This window comes from Dryas octopetala, chromosome 1 (genome assembly GCF_963921425.1).
Source record: "Dryas octopetala chromosome 1, drDryOcto1.1, whole genome shotgun sequence".
Taxonomy (NCBI): Eukaryota; Viridiplantae; Streptophyta; class Magnoliopsida; order Rosales; family Rosaceae; genus Dryas; species Dryas octopetala.
The window spans coordinates 10692635-10698695 of record NC_141366.1 but is presented as its reverse complement, the minus strand read 5'-3'; positions in this window follow the sequence as shown (position 1 = coordinate 10698695).

The following is a 6061-nucleotide window of genomic DNA, read 5'->3' as shown; positions in this document are numbered from 1 at the left end:
TATATGGTAATTAAGAGGAATAAATGTATAGTGATGGAGTACCATATATATATATATATGGATCACATTGTCACAGCAATTAATATTGCTCTGTCATGCCAACCCATACACAGGCTACACAGTATAGCTGCATTAATTATATATATAGGTCAAATGTGGCCCAAGATATGCATGGCTTTCCGAAACATACAGGATGTATATCTTTTTCCTTTTTTGAGAAATAGAGAAATATATTCATTAAAGAAGAAAAGAATTATATATTTTTCAATTCCTTAAACATTTTTAATTGGGTCAAAGGGGCGGGGCCGTCTAGTAATTAGGGAAGAAATATATCCCAGTCCAAAAAGGCAAAAAGTAAAAACCAGAACCATGCATAGTACTCCAGACATCAGCAGATGATCAGCTGTGCAAACTCGTCATAGGATCGATATGGGGGGAAGATTAATAAAGTGCATAATTGAAGGAGGCTGTTTGGATTTATGAATTATATATGGACTTCTCTACTTCTGGGAGGCGCATTAAAATAGCAGTCAACAAGTTTAGACAGGCACATTACAAGTACGTTGAGATCCAGAATAGGATGCAGGGTCCGACCTACGTTTATGGTTTTAATTTGTAATTGTTATAGGTTTACAATGGTATATATATATATACACATTTTGGGTCTGAGGGAAAAGTGCATAATTGACTAGCCAAAAAAAAAGTGCATATAATTGGAGGGGCTGCTAGGATTCTACTTAAATTAATAACCGACCCATTAATTAAGGACCTTTGAAGGCACAAAATACTACTGAAATAGAAGTCAATAGTTATTAAAACAGGCACATTATTTTCTTGATCCCTTTTGATAATGAGACAGGCACATCAATTAGAACTTGAGGTCCATAAAGTACGGCTTTTAAGATGGTGCTAACTATTATTGCGATTTGCATTGTTTTCAGAAAAAAAACATATTTATGTATTCTTTATTTCTTTATGAGGATGGAAAGTTTACCACTGAAGTGTAAAGTTTTTTTAGATAGAATTTTGTTGAACAACATATAATGAATTTGGTGAAATTTAAAAATTTGGTAGTATTTAATAAAGACTAGTTTATAAAAATTTGGTGGTATTTAATCAAGGCTTTTATAAAGTCTATAAAAGTATGGTATATTCAATATAAGCTTTTAGAGAATCTATCAAAATTGTGTGGTATTCAAAAAGTCATTGACTTAGACGGAATTCAATAAATCCTGGAGTTTGATGGAGTTTTAAGTGTAAGGTATAAATATCAATTCTCCAGCTTTCTTCCTAGAGATTTATATGGCATTCACGTTAAAACAAATTTCTAATGTCAAAATATAAGTAGACTTGCAAACCCTTGTCAAAGTCGTTGTCTACCATGCTATACCCTCTGCTTTGGCTTCTAATTTCAGATCAATTGAATATCTCCTAGCATATCTTTTCAATTTCCATGTCTCTATAATATAACCAACAACCAATTGCATTGTATTCTACTATTTGTGTCAGTGTTTAATAAACTGTATATTTTTCGTTTCTTTTTTCTTTCTATTAGGGCTTAGATTGATGCTTGTTTGATTATTTTGGGGCTTACATGTATTAGGGTTGTTTGTTTCGTGTTTGATCTATTGCATACCTTTTTTTTTTTGTTAATGGTTAAAGAAAATTTAGGCGTGCTGGGGTCCAATAACCAATTGCAAATGTATTTTGATTTTTTCAACATTCAGAGTTGTGTTTGATTTGGATAAGCGCGCATGCCAGTCACCTTGGTTTGATCTGCCTTCTATTTACAATTGCAGGGTTTCTTTATTAGTAGTCAGTAACTCTATCAAACTCTATAAAAGGGTTGAACGTGATCAGTCTATTAAACTCTAATCTTTAAAAGTCTACACAAATTCATCAAATTCTATAAAATTTAGAGCAAATTACAATTTAGTAACTCAACTTTACATGTTTCAACTTAGTACTCCAACTTTGAAAACTTGCAAAAAAGTATCTCAACTTTCATTTTGTGTCAAAATAGTACCTCCGTTAGTTTTTCTGTCAAATAAACCGTTATATGCTGACGTGGTAGGGGTATTTTCGTCATTTTCTCTAAATTAAAAAAAATAATATTTTAAAAAAATTTAATAAAAAAAATTAAAATTTCTTTAAATAATTAAATAAACAAATTTCATAAAAAAAAAATAAAAAAAAAACAACATTTCCCCAGCCATCCGCCCCTCCCTTCCCCGTCCCCCAGCCATCCCCTCCCTCCTCCTCCCCACCCCCACCCAACCAGCCCCCAGCCATCCTCCCCATCTCCCTGCCCCGACCTACCCTCTCCCCCACCCCACCCCACCCCACCCCACCCCACCCCACCCCAGTCCCGTCGCACCCCCTCCCACAGCCTCAACCCCGTCGCACCCCTTCCCCACCAACCACAGCGCCGTCGCACCACCATAGCAACCATGGTTCCGTTCACACAGTAGCTCACTATGATTTCTTCCCTGGAGCCCCAAAATGGCCTTCCACTAAGTTCTACCTCACCTATGGTTTTCTTCCTAGCACCCCAGATGGGGCCAAGGGCCCTGTTTTACAGGCTTTTGAAACGTGGGCCGCCAACACCCACTTCACATTTAGCCAGACGGGGTTGAGGCTGGTGGGGAGGGGGTGCGACGGGGTTGAGGCTGTGGGAGGGGGTGTGACGGGACTGGGGTGGGGGAGATGGTGGGTCAGGGCAGGGAGATGGGGAGGATGGGTGGGGGCTGGCTGGGTGGGGGAGAGGAGGAGGAGGGAGGGGATGGGTGGGGGGCGGGGAAGGGAGGGGGGGATGCCTGGGGAAATGTTGTTGTTGTTTTTTTTTTTTAATGAATTTTTTTTAAATATATATTTTTTAAAATTTAGAGAAAATGACGAAAATACCTCTGCCACGTTAGCATATAACGGTTTATTTGACAGAAAAACTAACGAAGGTACTATTTTGACACAAACTGAAAGTTGAGGTACTTTTTTGCAAGTTTTCAAAGTTGGGGTACTAAGTTGAAACAACATATAAAATTGAGGTACTAAATTGTAATTTGCTCTAAAATTTATATAGGCATTAACCAAAGTCTACGTGGAGTCTATAAAAGTTATTAAAAATTCATAAACTCTAAAAACTCAACAAAAGTCAGTTAAATTCTATATTAAATACACCCCCTTAATCTCTAGTACGTTAGTCTAACTTGAACATAAAAAATTTTCTATTAAAACAATTTTCTAATTTTCTATATATTAATTAGATGCATGATTAGGTCATAATACATCACTCTTATGAAGCTCTACGACAGAAACTTCCTTTTGACCCTAGCTCTTTGGCTATATATATATATATATATATATATATATATATATATATATCTTGAGGAGTGGGATACGAAAACAAAGGCATAGAAAATATAGAATGGATCCAAATTCCAAAGATATAGAATACCATGTCGAATATGACAAAATATATGGACTCACGCAAGTCAACCACGTGCTTTTGAATTTATGACAAAATAATAATATTATTATATCCAAATTCCAAAGTCTACAAACGTATCTATGATAATAACTTCCCTCTTCATCAGGGTATTTTGAAAGGAGACTTTGCTTCTTCTTCTTTAATTTTTTTTTGTTTTTTTTTCCTTTTTTGGAAGAAACACTATGCGTGGATTAATTTCACTTTCTAATTGTGAAATGATGATAAAAATACAAAATTATATTAATTATTCTAGCAACTTCTAGAAGAGTAGAAGGTGAAATTTACATTTGACCATATATATTAGATAGAGGAATGCTAGTCCTCCCCATGAAATATTCATTATTATAATAAGAGATAATTAGACTTAGATTTTTTAGAAAAATAATTTTTAGATAGAGATCGAGAGTGTTTTAAAATTTATAAGAAAATTCTTTTAAAACATAATAATTTATAAGAAAATCATTTTAATTCATAATAAAGTCCTTTTAATTTATAAGAAATTTTTTTTAATTCATATTAAGTTTTTCCCCCATTTGAATGGTATTTTTCTCTATTTAAAGGGTATTTTCCCTCCTAGGGTGTATTTGTAGAAGCTGCATGTTAAGTTTTAACTTCGAAATTTTGAGCGGAGCCCAAAATCTAGCTTGGAGTTAAAACCTAACATAAAGCCATCAAAGAAGAAAAATAAAAGGACTTAATTAAAAACCCTAAATCACTACCGGTCTTAATAATTTATAAGAAAATCATTTTAATTTATAATAAAGTTCTTTTAATTTATAAGAAAATCTTTTTAATTCATAATAAAGTCTTTCTCTCATTTGAAGGGTATTTTCCTCTATTTGAAGGGTATTTCCCCTCCTAAGGTGTAGAGTGGGCTTTGTAGAAGCTGCATGTTAGGTTTTAACTCCAAAATTTTGGGCGGAGCCCAAAATCTAGCTTGGAGTTAAAACCTAACATAAAGCCGTCAAAGAAGAAAAATAAAAGAATTTAATTAAAAATCCTAAATTACTACCGGTCTTAGTCTAAGAAAAACTCATAAAATAGACTGAACTCTAAATTTCCTTTATAATAATCCCTCATTTCAAAGAGAAGGAAATGTGTACGTTGAACAATCCTCAAACAATTATAATATGGGAATTATAATGTTCTAAATCATTAGACAAAAATCTTACATGTGTTCTATTAAATGTTGAATTTTTATCCAAAACTATCATATCTCATATAGAAAATTAGGATTAAATACCAAATCTTAATAATTTTTTTATATAGTATGAACACCATATAATATTTCAATTGAACTACTAAATTTAAATCTAGTTTTTTAGATTAGGTCACAAACATGTTGACCCTTTTGATTTGAGCCTTTTCCATTTGACATTTTTGTCCTTTGCCCCACATATGATGGATGTTAGTTAAAATTTATAAGGTTTTGACAAAATTGCCCTTGACTTTTATATTATTTTGAAAATTTGCTAATGTAGTTTTAATTTCACATTTAGGTGTGACTGTACGACACTCACATTTAGTTATGACTGAACGACAGTCACATCTAAGTTGTGAGACAGTCACAATTAAGTTGTGACTTAATTGAAATTTTTTTTAGAGAAATTATACTATAATATAGTATAAATAGAGATCAAAACAATATTTTTACTCAAAATAATACATAGTATAGTGGTGTGAGTTGTCTCTTTCAATTTACCAAGACAGTCACAATTAAGTTGTGACTGGATTGATTTTTTTTTTTTTAAATACAATATAGTATAAATTAATGTAATATTTGTGATGTAATATTATTTTTATTTTTTTATTGTAGTGGCATGTGATGTAATATTTGTAAATTCTAATACCTTTTACTTTATTATTTTGTTTTGACTTTTCAACTAGTACCTAATCTAAAATGCTATTTAATTTTGGTACCTAAACTAAAAAGTTATTGAAATTTAGTAGTTAAAATCAATAAACCTTATCTCATAGGTATATATATATTATGTATCTAGCTAGTTAAAAATAACAAATGGTGTCTTACTTAAACAAGATATAACGCCTATTAATTAATAAATATCAGGGTTTGATCGAATCTTTTGACTTTGCCAAAATAACCAAGGACGTCTGACCTTTTTCTTGACTTGAAATCGTGAACTACTACTACTAGAAATCAAGACAATATATATGGATTATATTTATTTGATTTCATCTAGAAGCCAATTAACAGCCACCGGCCCACCAGGCGGTCGGCAGTGACACATTCATTTGGTCCTAGTGTCCTACACTCTTACCCTTCAGGAATCTATTTAACAAATATATATCGATTAGACCAGAAAGTAAATTAAAACAAAATCTAATAAAATCATAAGTAATGATATCATATATACACTAACCAATAATATCAAGATACAATATATACCAACTGAGTATTAATTTTCATTCTATATATATATATATATATCTGTCAAGTATGGCATATATATATATAGATGTATATATATGACCAAACAGTTAATTAATTAATGAATCAAATCAACTGCCTATATATATATATATCATATATGCATGTATTATTCTGAAGACTAT